Raw genomic sequence first — 15,435 nt, forward strand, 5'->3', positions numbered from 1 at the left:
CCACCGACCTGGGAAAAAGCTTCCCACCGTTCACCCTATCTATGCCTTTCATAATTTTATACACCTCTATTAGGTCTCCCCTCATCCTCCGTCTTTCCAGTGAGAACAACCTCAGTTTACCCAATCTCTCCTCATAACTCAGCCCCTCCATACCAGGCAACATCCTGGTAAACCTCCTCTGCACTCTCTCCAAAGCCTCCACGTCCTTCTGGTAGTGTGGCGACCAGAACTGGATGCAGTATTTCAAATGCGGCCGAACCCAACGTTCTATACATCTGCAACATCAGACCCCAACTTTTATACTCTATGCCCCGTCCTATAAAGGCAAGCATGCCATATGCCTTCTTCACCACCTTCTCCACCTGTGACGTCACCTTCAAGGATCTGTGGACTTGCACACCCAGGTCCCTCTGCGTATCTACACCCTTTATGGTTCTGCCATTTATCGTATAGCTCCCCCCTACATTAGCTCTACCAAAATGCATCACTTCGCATTTATCTGGATTGAACTCCATCTGCCATTTCTTTGCCCAAATTTCCAGCCTATCTATATCCATCTGTAGCCTCTGACAATATCCCTCACTATCTGCAAGTCCAGCCAATTTTGTGTCGTCTGCAAACTTACTGATCACCCCAGTTACACCTTCTTCCAGATCATTTATATAAATCACAAACAGCAGAGGTCCCAATACAGAGCCCTGTGGAACACCACTAGTCACAGGCCTCCAGCCGAAAAATGACCCTTCCACTACCACCCTCTGTCTTCTGTGACCAAGCCAGTTCTCCACCCATCTAGCCACCTCCCCTTTTATCCCATGAAATCCAAGCTTTTGCACCAACCTACCATGAGGTACTTTGTCAAACGCTTTACTAAAGTCCATATAGACGACATCCACAGCCCTTCCCTCATCAACCATTCTAGTCACTTCTTCAAAAAACTCCACCAGGTTATTGAGGCATGACCTCCCTCTCACAAAACCATGCTGACTATCGTTAATGAGTTTACATGACCATTACACCGCCATCTCCTCAAGGGCCACCTCCCACCAACACTGGTCAGCAGGTCAGGCAATGTCAGTGCTTTGTGAAAGGTCACAAATTTGAAGCATTAACGCTGCTTTTGTCTCCACAGAGACAGTTGGACCTGCCGAGTATTCTCAGCATCTTCTGTTTTTATTTCAGATCTCCAGCAGCCCCAGTATTTTGCTGGGATCTTCCTGATTCCTGAGATTTGCAAATACACTCAGCCCTTGGGTTAACTAGCAGACAATCGATATATCTTTCCTTGTAGCAATTACCTCCATCTGTATCCTGTTGCTGTCACATTGAGTAGAACAATACACAAAATGCAGCTGGTTAGTAAGGAACCTTCTGTTTCTCCATAAGGTTGTCACTTCTGTTGTAGGTCACATTTCCTATATTGATATTCCACATTAGCTTTTGGCTGTGTTTCTTTGTGTTTGGCTTATGGCTGAGTTACATAAACGTCTTGACTCATTAATAATCCTGCAGCCAATTATGTATTGAATCACTCAATCCAGATCTTATTGAAAATTTGAAGAAAGGATCGTTACAGGAACTAATGATCGCCTACTGTTTGCGAATGGCATTCTTATTAGCAAAGAATGAATAATTTGTCATAATAATTCTCTACACGCGCCACAGTGAGCTTTGGATGTTCCAAGTCAGAAGACCCATGGCAGTAAGTGCACCACAATTACAAGTGTGTACTGTCTACAAGATGCATTGAGGGAACTCACTGAGGTGCCTCAGACAGCACCTTCCAGACCCACAACCACTACCATCAAGAAGGACAAGGACAGCAATACATGGGAACATCACCACCTGGAGATTCCCCTCCAGTCACTCACCATTCTGATTTGGGAATATATCGCCATTCCTTCACAGTCGCTGTGTCAAAATCCAGGAACTCCCTCCCTAACGACACTGTGGGTGTGCCTACACCTCAGGAACTGCAGCAACTTAAGAAGGCAGTTTACCAGCACATTCTAAAGGGCAAATGGGGATGGGCAACAAATACTGGCCAAGCCAGCAGCACCCACATAGAGTCATAGAGGTTTACAGCATGGAAACAGGCCTTCAGCCCAACTTGTCCATGCCGCCCTTTTTTTAAAAATCCCGAAGCTAGTCCCAATTGCCTGCATTTGGCCCATATCCCTCTATATCCATCTTACCCATGTAACTGTCTGAATGCTTTTTAAAAGACAAAATTGTACCCGCCTCTACTACTGCCTCTGGCAACTTGTTCCAGACACACCATCCTCTGTGTGAAAAAATTGCCCCTCTGGACACTTTTGTATCTCACCTTACATCTATGCCCTCTAGTTTTAGACTCCACTACCTTTGAGAAAAGCTATTGACTATCTAGCTGATCTATCCTACAAATGAATATTTTAAAAGTGGCTAGTAATCTCGATAATATTCATTTACTATCACTGGAGGCTTTTCTTAAGGACCAGGTATGTATCATAGAACCATAGAAAATTACAGCTCAGAAACAGGCCTTTTGGCCCTTCTTGTCTGTGCCGAACCATTTTATGCCTAGTCCCACTGACCTGCACTTAGACCATATCCCTCCACACCCCTCTCATCCATGAACCCGTCCAAGTTTTTCTTAAATGTTAAAAGTGACCCCGCATTTACCACATTTACCACTGTATCAAAAACCTGCGATCAATTTTAGCACCATCCCTTAAAGTCATACCTTCACAGAACATCAAAACGTGTTGTGGGGGGGGGGGGGGGGGCAATTCTCCCAAAAATGCTGAATTGGTGAGAAAACTGATCTAAATCACCACTGTTTTGTCAGTTCAACTTCAGATCTGAATCTCCCCACTCTGTGCAATGCAGAAGTCACAATCATGAATCTTATCAAAAACCTGGGGGGGTAGGGCCTATTCATGCCGGAGTTCTGGAACTCTGCGCATGCGCAGTGGTCCCGATTTGCCAGTCTCTCTGTTCGCTGGCCAGCTCGATCACTGGCCAGCCCAGGACCCTCGCAGTGCTACCCTCCAGATTCCCCCAAGGTCCGATCATGGGCCCCACAAACATTCCCAAGCCAGCTCTGCACCCCCCCTCCCACCCCCCCATCCCGCAGCGCGCCGATCTCCAGCACCCCCCCCCCAAAGCAGTGGTGATCCCCCCACCCGGCAGACCCCCCTGCCACCCCCACTGTTCCCCCTACCCCCCTCAGGAGGCAGACCCACCCCCAACAGACCTCCCCCCCCCCCGCAGACCGCCCCGAACGCTGGCCTCTCTCCATCGATTTCAATGTAGAGTGGCAGCGGAACCCCCACCCGCACCGATCGTCCCCCAGGCCCTTCCAACAATAGGCTCTGCTCCTTGGCCCCACCTGCAATAGGCCCTGCAGCCTTGGCCCTGCCTCCTTGGCCCCGCCCTCTTGGCACTGCCCAATGCTTGATGGGCAGCGCCAGGGGCACAAGGTGCCACTGCCAGGGTGCCTATGCCCAAGGGGCACCACACCCCCTGTGTCTGGCCCCCTGGGGGGCCCCAATTGCCCCACTTCATTCCAACGGGGTGTCCCACTAGTTCCCCACAAGTGGGGAGCTACTCTAAACACCGCCGGATTGAAATACCCCTGGTGGGGTGGAAGATGCTATCAGGCCCGGAGAATTCCATGCCGGGCCCAATAAAATACATTTTAAAAGATTTAAATTACTGATCTCTCTTCCTGCTGGTTTCCAGCGCTGTCCCAATTGTGCCTGTTCTCTGGCTGTGGGAGATGCGCATGTGTTGGGAACGCATGCACGAATCTCGCAAAATTGCCGACACGTGATTCTCCCATCCCAATGCGCCAAAAAACGTGCGCATCGGGATGGAAGAATGGCCCCCGCTATTTCTTATCCCTCTCAACTATATCTTCCTCTTACAATTAAAACACAAACTCGGTAACACTGAGGTACAACTTCCTGTTTAATTTCCTCATCCCTTTTATTCTTGTGAGCCTTGCTGGTGTTGGTGTCCAGAGCAATGGGTCTTTCATGAAGACCTCCTCCCAATGAAGAAACTGGAAAGCTGGCTGTCCTTCTTTGGATTTACCCAATTAATGAATGTGCAGCTCCCTCTGGACCTGGCAAGGACTTGGGGGTATAGAAACTCTGGGAATGGGGAACCACTTTCTCTAAGAACAAACCCTTCCTCCTTTGCTTGCTTGCCTTGTTTGAGAAGGGCAGGAGCTGTGTTCCCAAAGGGCTCAGAAAGTTCAGGGTGGGTATAAATCAGCCCTGGCATTATTTTTAGCCCATGCAAAGTATTCTTGTAGGAGTGCTTCAGAAGGGCTGCTGATTTTCAGTTCTGCACTATGCTTGTTTAATTGGAGCCTGTTAATCTGATTTATGATCTGAGGAAACTGGGGATATTGCAGTAGTTTCACGGAGCAATGAAAATAAATTCTTTTCACTGAAGGATATGAATTAATACTAAAAGGTGTCATTTTACTTTCCCTCACTAAAAGATTTTGTTTGCAGTCTTTTCAATATATTTAAACTAGCCTATTTTGTAGCAAAATATTCATGAGAACATAGAAATGTAAGATTAAGAAAGTCAACCTAAGAACTAATGTTTTTCCACTATTGAAGGGTGGGACTTCAAAATCTAAGCTCTCTGGATGTCACAAAGCATACCGAATAAGACAGGACTAACAAAGGGAAGTATATGCCAGGTGCCAAGAATTCAATGTTGCAGAAAGCCCAGTGGGTGCAAGAGTGGAATTAGAAAGGAAATTAGGAAAGCAAAAAGAGGGCGTGAAAACACATTGGCAAGTAAAATCATGAAAAACCCAATGACATTTTATAAATTTGTAAAAAGCAAGAGAATAACAAAGGAAAGATTAGGCCTATTAGAGCCCAGAACGGTTTCTATCATGAATGGGGTTCAATGGGTTACCCACACCGAGCAACATAGGGTAGACACACACTGATCCATTCAGTGTAGCATGCATGTGGAGGAAAAAGACATGGGCAGGGTTCTTAATGAATACTTTGCACTGGTTTTCACAAAGGAGGGTGATGCTGTAATAATTGTAGTTAAGGAGGAGCAGTGTGAAATCGTGAATGTGATAATCATAATGAGGGAAGAAATATTAAGGTGGGAAGGATTCAGCATTCTAGAAAGTAAATAAATCTCCAGGTTCACGGAAGTGCGAACAGAAACAAGGGATGATGTAACAGAAGTCCTGACTATCCTTTACAAATCTGATCTAGTTGCAGGTGAGGTGCTGGAGGGCTGCTAACATTGTACTGTTGTTTATAAAGGAATAGTCTGAGTAAATATAAGTCAGTCAGTCTAATCTTGGTGGTGAGCAAATTAATGGATCACATTTTGAGGGACAGCATAAATCATCAGTTCAAAAGGCACACATCAGTATGGATTTGAAGTGAAGATCATGTCTGAATAATTTGCTTGAATCTTACAAGAAGGGTTGCTGATGTAGTCTATTTGGATTGTAGTAAGGCTTTTGGAAAGGTTCTACTTGGCAGAGTAGTAACAAAATTAAAAGCTTTTGGGATCCAAGGAGAGGTGGCAAATTGGATCCAAAACTTGCTGAGCGGCGGGAAGCAAAGGGTAATGGTCGACATGTGTGTTTGTGACTGGAAGGCCATTTCCAATGGGGTCACACAGGGTTCAGAACCAATTCCCTAGCTTTTAATAGGATATTTCAATAATTTAATAGAGCGGGTGATAAAGTAGTTTTCAGGTGATATATAAATTGCCCCTGTGGTTGATAGTGAGGAAGAAAGCAATAAACTGCAGGAAGATATTAATGGACTGGTCAGGAAGGCAGAAAATTGGCAAATGGAATTGGCAAGTGTGAGGTAATGCACTTGGGAAGGGTAAATAGGCAAGGAATACAGAATAATGATAGCATACTAACAAATGTAGAAGAATAGAGGGAACTAAAGGTAGCAGAACAGGTCAATGAGGTGATTTAGGAAGGCATATTGGATACTTTCCTTTATTGACCAAGGCATCGAATATAAGAGCAGGGAAACTCTATGGTATAACTATAAAATAATAATTAGACTGCAGATAGAGTAATGCATACAGTTCTGCAGGGTCCCCATATTACTGGAATGATATGAGAGAGGGTACTGAGGTGATTCATAAGGATGTAAAGCTGAGCTGGAGAATTTAACCGATGAGGAAAGACTTTTCTTTGGAGCAGAGGAGACTGAATTGAGGTGTATAAAATGATTTAATTGAGGTGTATAAAATGATTTAAGGGGCCTGTATGATGGATAGGAAGGAACTATTTCCATTAGCAGGGCAGTCGATAATGAGGGGGCATGGATTTACAAATAATTGGGATTGAAGGGGAGAGGAAAACGTACCTGGAGGTAGTGGGGTCTGGAACTCACTGTCCGAAGGGGTGAGGCAGAAACCCTCATCGCATGTAAAAGATACTTGTGCTGAAACCTATAGGGCTGAGGCTCAAGAGTTGGAAAGAGGAATTATCGGTCAGAAAGCTCTTTTCCAGCCAGCATAGACAAAATGGGCTGAATGGCCTCAACCATGCTGTAAATCTTTCATATTTCGAAGAGGATAATTCAGTTCCACTGGTTGCTGAAATCACAGGGAATGAATAAGATAGGATCAGTGTTGATTCTTTTTAAGCATTGCTCCCAGCTGACAGTGCAGGAAGAGTAATCTTAACAATGAGAAAAGATTGGTCAGCCCCTTGTTGTCTACTATCCAGCTCCTTTATCAACATTTATGTTTTCTTTCTCCTGCGCTTCCTCTCCAAAAGCATTGCTGCCCTCAGCTACATCATCACATGTGAGCCCCACTATTTATGTGTGTTGCTGTAAATAAGCCTGTTCTATCCTTATTCAACAGCCATGCTCCCCAAGCAGATGGAGATTGGTAGCAGCAAGTTTCTCTCATGGGTAGACTTGGAACACAATCTGACCATTTCTAAAGGAAAAGAGAGACTTGCATTTGTATGGCACCTTTCCCAACCTCAAGACATCCCAAAGTGTTTTACAGCCAATGAAATGGTTTTGAAGTGTAGTCACTGTTGCAATGTAGAAAGCGTGACAGCAGTTTCACACCCAGCAAACTCTGACAAGCAACGGTGCGATGAAGAGCAGGTAATCTGATTTATTCATGTTGGTTGAGAGATAAATTGGCCAAGACTCAGGGAAGAACTTGCAGCCCTTGTTCAAACAGTGACATTAATTTATTATGCTCACCTCGGAGGGGAAATAGGACCGCAGTTTTGATAATGCAGCTTATACCCATAACCTCCTGACTCAGATATAACTGGGCCATGGTGAACATCTGGAATCCTTGTACCTGACACCTGTACCCTTTCCTGGAGCAGGAAATATCCAAGTTAGTTCCCAGATCAGACACACCTGGGGCGGTACGACATTCACAGGAATGGCTGGTTGATCAGGGACCAAAGACAGGCATTCCTGGTTTTTTCATTCTCTGTGAATCCCATTAAGCAGATGAGAAATCAGAGGCTGTCAGTGTTCTGACCTATGCTCCATTTAATCACTGCTGCATGGGCCTGATCGAAAATTCACTTTCTGTTTCAGCCAACAGTGAATCAGCATTCACTGCTCGAGGTGCAGCCTATCATAAAACCAACCACTACAGCATGAGACAATGATTCTAATTGAAGTCAGCTGCCAGATACCTCAGCTTTATCAGGACACTGCCTCCTTCATCCACTCACCTTTCAAGTTTCCCTTTTTTATAGAATCTATAGAACCCCTACACCACAGAAGGAGGCCATTTGGCCCAAAGTGTCTACACCAACTCTCCGAAAGGGCATGCCCTGTCCCATCCCCATTACCCCATGCATTTAGCATGGCCAATCCAACAACCCTGAACATCTTTGAACACTAAGGGGTAATTTAGCATGGCCAATCCACCTAACCTATACATTTTTGGACATTAAGGGGCAATTTAGCATGGCCAATTCACCTAACCTGCATATCTATGGACACTAAGGGATAATTTAGCATGGCCAATCTACCTAACCTGCACATCTATGGACACGAAGAGGCAATTTAGCATGGCCAATTCACCTAATCTGCATATCTATGGACACTAAGGGGTAATTTAGCATGGCCAATCCACCTAACCCACACATCTATGAACACTAAGGGCAATTTAGCATGGCCAATCCACCTAACCTGCACATATTTGGACACTAAGTGGTAAATTAGCATGGCCAATCCATCTAACCCATACATCTATGGACACTAAGGGGCAATTTGGCATGACCAATCCACCTAACCTGCACATCTATGGAAACTAAGGGGCAATTTAGCATGGCCAATCCACCTAACCTGCACATCTTTGGACACTAAGAGGCATTTCAGCATGGTCAATCCGCCTAACCTGCACATCTTTGGACACTAAGGGGCAATTTAGCATGGCCAATCCACCTAAAATTCCCTTTCTAAATCCATTTATCATTTTATTTTTCAATGAAGAGGGATTTGACTTCCAATTCCTCTTTTTATGGCTCGCTGATCTAAAACCTGGAATGATTTCTGTGTCTTTCTCTCATTCTCTGGAAAGAAAACGCACTATGTCAAAATAACATCTGTTGTAAGATAAGCTTATTGGACCATGGAACTTAGCAGCCCAAGCTTGAAGTGCTGTTATTTGTACTTGTCTGCTCGATCCAAACTGATCAGGTACTTCTGCCCTATAAACACTGACTCGATAAAAGAATAAAAATATTAGCACCAGCTCCAGGGGACAAGGCTCAGCAAGCTTCAACTCTTTTCTTACACTCGCTCAACCTGTCTATCCTCTCACCTTTATATCTTAATCTCCTCTCTCTGCAGAAACATCCCCGGCTTTGACTGATAGTTGCAATTATCTTCTCTGAGGAGAGTGAACAGAATAGAACCATAGAATCACACGGTGCAGAAGAGGCCCTTCAGCCCATTGAGTCCGCAGCAACACTTGTGAAACACCTGACCTCCTACCTAATCCCAGCACTTGGCCCATAGTATGGAATGTCGTGACATGCCAAGTGTTCATCCAAGTACTTTTTAGAGGACGTGAGCCAACTCGCCTCTATCACCATCCCAGGCAGTGCATTCCAGACCACCACCACCCAGATGAATAGGTTCATCTTAGTACTGAAAGGTGCAGTTACAGAAATCATTCCAGGTTTTAGATCAGTGAGCCATAAATAGAGGAGCTGGAAGTCAAATCTCTTCTCATTGAAAAATAAAATGATCGTGGTAGCCAATAAATGGGTTTAGAGAGGGGATTTTAGGTGGATTGGCCATGCTAAATTACCCCTTAGTGTCCATAGATGTGTGGGCTAGGTGATTAGCCATGCTAAATTGCCCCTTAGTGTCCATAGATGTGTGGGCTAGGTGATTAGCCATGCTGAATTGCCCCTTAGTGTCCATAGATGTGTGGGTTAGGTGATTAGCCATTCTAAATTGCCCCTTTGTCCATAGACGTGCAGGTTAGTTACATTATGGCACCTTGACGATCAATCACTTTGTTAGTTATACACTCTGCATCCAATCTGAATGGCTGTCATGCTTCATATTGGACACAGGCCTTCTTGTGGGGATTACAATTAGCAAGTTATGGCGCGCTTTCCTCCATTGTTACATTCCTTTTGCTGGAGGCAATTTATGCCAAATTTCCTGCCAACCTCAGAAACATGCTAGAATATAAATATTAACATAAACAAACGGAAGCTGCCTTGAAAAATCAGAATTCATGCAAAGCAGGGCACACATAGATTGCTGCTTACTAGTAACACCTGTACAAAGCTTAACTAAATGTCTACTCCTCAGAGCTTAGCTAGGCTATGGCCAGTTGCCAGCAATTCAGTCACCAGTGAAGGTAAGTAGATTTTGAAATCAAGGTTGAGAGATTTTTGTTTATGAATTCTTTTAATTGAGTATGTTGCCGATTCTCCGCCATGCCTAACAATGCTCTGGACCCTCCATCTCTATTTTCCTACAATTACCAGAAGTGGAAGATGAAGTCAGTTATGCAAAGGTCAAGAGTTTACTTCCTGTCATTTAGCTGCTCAGTTTGCACGATTACACCTAATGTTCCATTTAATAGTCTATCAGTGATGGCAATTACCACGCGGGGAAGTATTAATCATAACAATGGGGGGACAGTAAATGCACATAATTACTTCTCAAATTCACTGCTCAAATCCTGTCAGAGTGGGTAGTTTCAGCTCTTACCCCTTAAATAATTGCAGACTCCACGACTAAATAGTTACTGGCGGCACATGGCTTAACTTAACTAAACAGTGATTGACTCTGAAATGCCCTCTAAAATGGTCTAGCAGGCCAATCAGTTGTATCAAACCACTGTGGAGTCTAAAAGGAATGAAACTAGATGGACCACCCAGAATAAACATAGGTGCAAAAAACGGTAATGACAAATATATATCGACCCTGCAAAGACCTCCTTACTAACTCCAGGGGATTTGTGCCAACATTCGGAGAGATGTCTCACAGACTAGTCAACTGCCTGAGGTAGTCATACTCACAGATCCCTTACAAACAATGTTGCAGACATCACCATCAGTATTCCTAGGTATTACCTGTCCCATTGACAAGACAGATCCAGCAGGGGTGCTGGGACAGTGGTATACGGTCAGGAGGGAGTAGTCAAAGAACAAAGAAAATTACAGCACAGGAACAGGGCCTTTGGCCCTGTAAGCCTGCACCGACCATGCTGCCCAACTGAACTAACTACCCTTCCGGGGACCATATCCCTCTATTCCCATCCCATTCATGTATTTGTCAAGATGCCCCTTAAAAGTCACTATCGTATCTGCTTCCAGTCCTGGGAATCCATAACATTGACTCGAGACCCCGTGAAGTCTCATGGCATCAGGTCAAACAGGGGCAAGGAAACCTCCTGCTGGTTACCACGTACCAACCCCTTTCAGCTGATAAATCAGTACTCCTCCATATTAAACACCACTTGGAAGACGCACTGGCTTCTGTCAGGGCCACTCAGCTCCTGAAAGCATTGCAGCCTTTGCCCTAAAATGGACAAATCAACTTAACTCAAGTGGTGAGGTGAGACTGACTGCCCTTGACATCAAGGCAGCATTTGACTAAACGTGTCATCAAGGAGCCCAAGCAAAACTGGAGCAATGGGTATCAGGGCAAAACTCTCCACTGGTTGGAGTCATACCTGGCACAAAGGAATAAGGTTGTCTGGTTGGAGGTCAAGCATCTCAGTCCCAGGACATCACAGCAAGAGTTCCTCAGGGTCATGTCCTAGGCACAACCATCTTCAGCTGCTTCATCAATGACCTTCCTTCTGTCATAAAGTCAAAGTGGGGATGTTCTCCGATGATTGCACAATGTTCAGCACCATTCGCGACTCTTCAGATTCTGAAGCAATCCATGTCCAAATGTAGCAAGACCTGGACAATATCCAGGTTTGGGCTCACAATTGGCAAGTAACATTCGCACCACACAAGTACCAAGCAATGGCCATCTCCAACAAAAGAGAATCTAACCATCACCACTTGACATTCAATGGCATTACCATTGCTGAATTCCTCACTAGCAGCATCCTGGAGGGTACAATTGACCAGAAACTGAGCTGTGGCTATGAGAGTAAGTCAGAGGCTAGGAATTCTGCAGTGAGGAACACATCTCCTGGTTCCTCCAACGCCTGTCCACCATCAACAAGGTACAAGTCAAGAGCGTGATGGAATACCCTCCATTTGTCTGGTTGAATGCAGCTCCAACAATACTCAAGAAGCTCAACACCATCCAGGACAAAGCAGCTTGTTTGATTGACACTCCATCCAACATTAGCTCCCTCCAGCACTAACCCACAATGGCAACACCATTTACAAGATGCACTGCAGGAACTCTCCAAGACTCCTTCAACTGCACCTTCCAAACCCACAAACTCTACTACCTAGAAGAACATAGACAGCAGGTACATGGGAACAGCACCACCTCCAAGTCCCCCTCCAGGCTATACACCATTCTGACCTGGAACTATCGCCGGAATTCTACCGCCCCGCCCACCACGGGAATCGGAGTGGGCGAGAGGCTGATAATGGGAAGGTCCGTTGACCTCGGGTGGGATTTTCCGGTTTCAGGTCGAGCGCGGCCATAAAATCCTGCCCTATATACCATTCCTTCACTGTCACTAGGTCAACATCCTGTAATTTCCTCCCTAACAGCACTATATGGATAACTACACCATATGCACTGCAGTGGTTCAAGAAGACAGCAAACCATGACCTTCTGATGAGCAATGAGGGGCAGGTAATAAATGTTGACCTAGCCAGCATTGCTCACAACCCATGCGTGATGGACTAAGATGTCACGCTGTACATTTTTATAAAATGTATATTTATTCATTGCTGTCTCTAAATTTTAAAACTGGACTTAGCTGTACAAGATCCTGAATCTTTGTCTATTTGTGACCCTAGAACAAAAGAAGCCACTTTTCAGTTTCAGAAAACTGACACCTCGTGATCTCTGAGGAACCACAACTCGCATGTTGACTGCACAGCTCAACTTTAAAGAAGGCTACACAAAATCCACTTGCGTTTGATAACTGTACTTGCCAGAAGGAGCCAGAGGGCGGGATTTTACAGCCTCGCTCGAGCGAGACCGGAAATTCCAGGTCAACTGAGGTTTCCGTTGTCGAATCCTCACCCGCTCCAATTCCGTGGCAGAAGAGCTGGTAGAGTTCTGGCGTGAGGGTCTGCAAAGACAAACGCCCCTCAAACATTCCTTTCAATGCCTAATGGCTGGGATGTTTAGCAGTCTTTCAGACCCTGCTGAATTCCAGATGATGGATACACAGCCTTTGTTGTAGACCTGGTGGAGAGGTGAGGATCATGTGACCTCAGCCTCTGGATTGTCGAACAAGTCAGTATTGCCTTGCTGAACAGAATAGCTCCGTCTGCTGCTATAACATCTGCTGTGCTGGCCACACAAATTGGAAGCTGTGTCATCACCTACAAGACTGCTTCATCTCTGCATGCCTATCTCAGCGTGTGAATTCTACACCACCAGAAAAGTAAATTCTACAATACATGTTTCCAGTCCCCTGGCCTCCACAAAGGAATACCTCACTGGACTTTGATTCTTAACTTTGGAACCCACATGAACCAGTATTTATTTCCTCTGCGGCCTTTGCACCGCAAAATCTTTTCTCTATCCTTTTCTTTAGTCTTTGAGTGTGGAGGTGATGTTGGGAACTCTCCTTCTCACGTTTTGAGTGTGTGCAAATAAACTAACCCTCTGAGTTCATGCTATCTCGAGTTTGCTGTGGGGTTATTAATAGAAACTTGGATCACACCAAAACTGGTGGGTTGGGAAACTTGCCACTCCTTATAAAGAGGGAAACAAATCAAAGTATCTTTCTGTTTAAGGACGGATTGTAAGAGGAGAAATTAGCGTTCCAGTCCATTTTCTTATGCACTCTTTACTGCTTGAGAAACTATCCACTATATATGCCATGAGAGATTGTCAGCACATCACAAGGGCTGTTTAGGAATTCCTTGTCAAGTTCCAATTCCTACTATTTGACTCTGTTATCTTATTCAGGGTTGGAAGTATTTTAATTAAAAACCTTCAAGGACTAGATTGTCTCAGATGCAATGAGCGATCTGGTTCTGGAAGACAGGAGCCTTTTTAACATGCTGGCAGGATGTGCCGACAACCATCTGTTCAAACTTCTGAGAAAGAAGTTTCCCTTGATTGAGTAGACCATCTATGAATGAATAATAACAGCAAATCAAAATATGCAGGAGGGGGAGTGAAAAAAACAATTTCTGCTTGCAGTGAATATAATTGTATGTTGCCAGAAATAGATTAATGTGAGGAATGGGATGAGACGGGACACTGATTTTATCTGTGTTTGTAAATATCAAGGGTAAGAAATGTCTGCGACATTATGTCTTCTTAAAGGGACACTGTCACCATAACAAGTTTTTTTCTATAATTTGAAAGCTGTGACATGCTGCTCCAAATTTATCAATGTGCCAGCGCCCCTCAACAAAGCAGATAAGCATGTCTCAAACATTCGCATATTTCTGCTAAACAGACTTATAAAAAGGTAAAAAATGGGAGAGCTTTGCTCCTATCCCTTCACCTCTCTCTGCTGCCCCAAGTTACTCCTGTTTGGACTGTAATTCTCTTTCTTCCTGTTTTTGAAACACAATGCCGCCTTAAGTGGAAATTCTAAGCTGTCTCCGAATAAGGAGTATGTGCCAGATATTATTCCATCCCACCCCACTCCATCTCACCACACCCCACTCCATCCACCCCACCCTACCCCATCCCACTTCCAAGTCAGTATACAAATCTCTTCCTTGATAACATGTGGGGATATGAAACAGTCCAATAAAAGCCATTCTTGTTAAAATAAGCAGGCTGGTGGATCCTCCCCACCTATTTTAAGTGGAAATGTTCAAAGTCTTCCAATGTTAGACAGGTGTACCCAAACATGCTTACGTCCCTTCCTCCCCCATCCCACTATCCTTTCAATAATGATGTGATCAATGATCATCTCTCTACTTTAGACAGTATGGTGAAAGTGTTAGCCCTATCAAGCTGCTGTATCCAGTCAATGGGGAAAGGAGTGAAAGTGTTATCCATGCTCAGCAGTGTGTTAAATATTACTTTGAAACATCAGCGTGCAGCATGTTGGCTGATAGTTAACCTTTATATATTCTGGCAGAACGTAAATCAGTGGAGCTGAGGAGAAGGAGTTGACGTACATGATTAGCACCATCCCAGCTGACAACAGGACTGTTTGCACAGAAGACTCAGCTTGGCATCTGTCATCCTGCAGTAATGTGGGCCTGTGGTGGTTGTTCTCCCTTACTGCCACACAGGTACAGTACAAGCTTTCAGATTTGTTTGCTTGGTGGCTTAATAATGATTGCTGACAGTCAATCTCCATTGTCATCTGATCTCCTTAATGAGAAGATTTCTGTGAGGGGAGGAGGTGGCGTAGTGGTAAAACCACTGGCCTAGTAATCCAGCCCAGGCAATTGTTCTGGGGACAAGTGTTCAAATCTCAACATGGCTGTTGGTGGAAATGAACATTTAGTTAATAAATCAGAAATTTGAATAAATGCTAGCCTCAGTAGTAGTGACCATGAAATCATTGTTGATTGTCATAAAAACCTATCTGGTTCACTGATGCCCCTTAAGGAAAGAAATCTGCTGTCCTAACCTGGTCAGATGTGACTCCAGATCCAAAGGTTGACTCTTAAATGTCCTCTGAAAATGGCCTAACAAGACATTCAGTTCTATCAAACTGCTACAAATAGATCAAAGATGAATGAAACCAGAAGGATCACCTGGCATCAACCTGGAAACGACAACGACAAACACAGCCCTGTCAACCCTGCAAAATCCTCCATACCAACATGTGGGGGCTTGT

This window comes from Mustelus asterias, chromosome 12 (assembly GCF_964213995.1).
Source record: "Mustelus asterias chromosome 12, sMusAst1.hap1.1, whole genome shotgun sequence".
Taxonomy (NCBI): domain Eukaryota; kingdom Metazoa; phylum Chordata; class Chondrichthyes; order Carcharhiniformes; family Triakidae; genus Mustelus; species Mustelus asterias.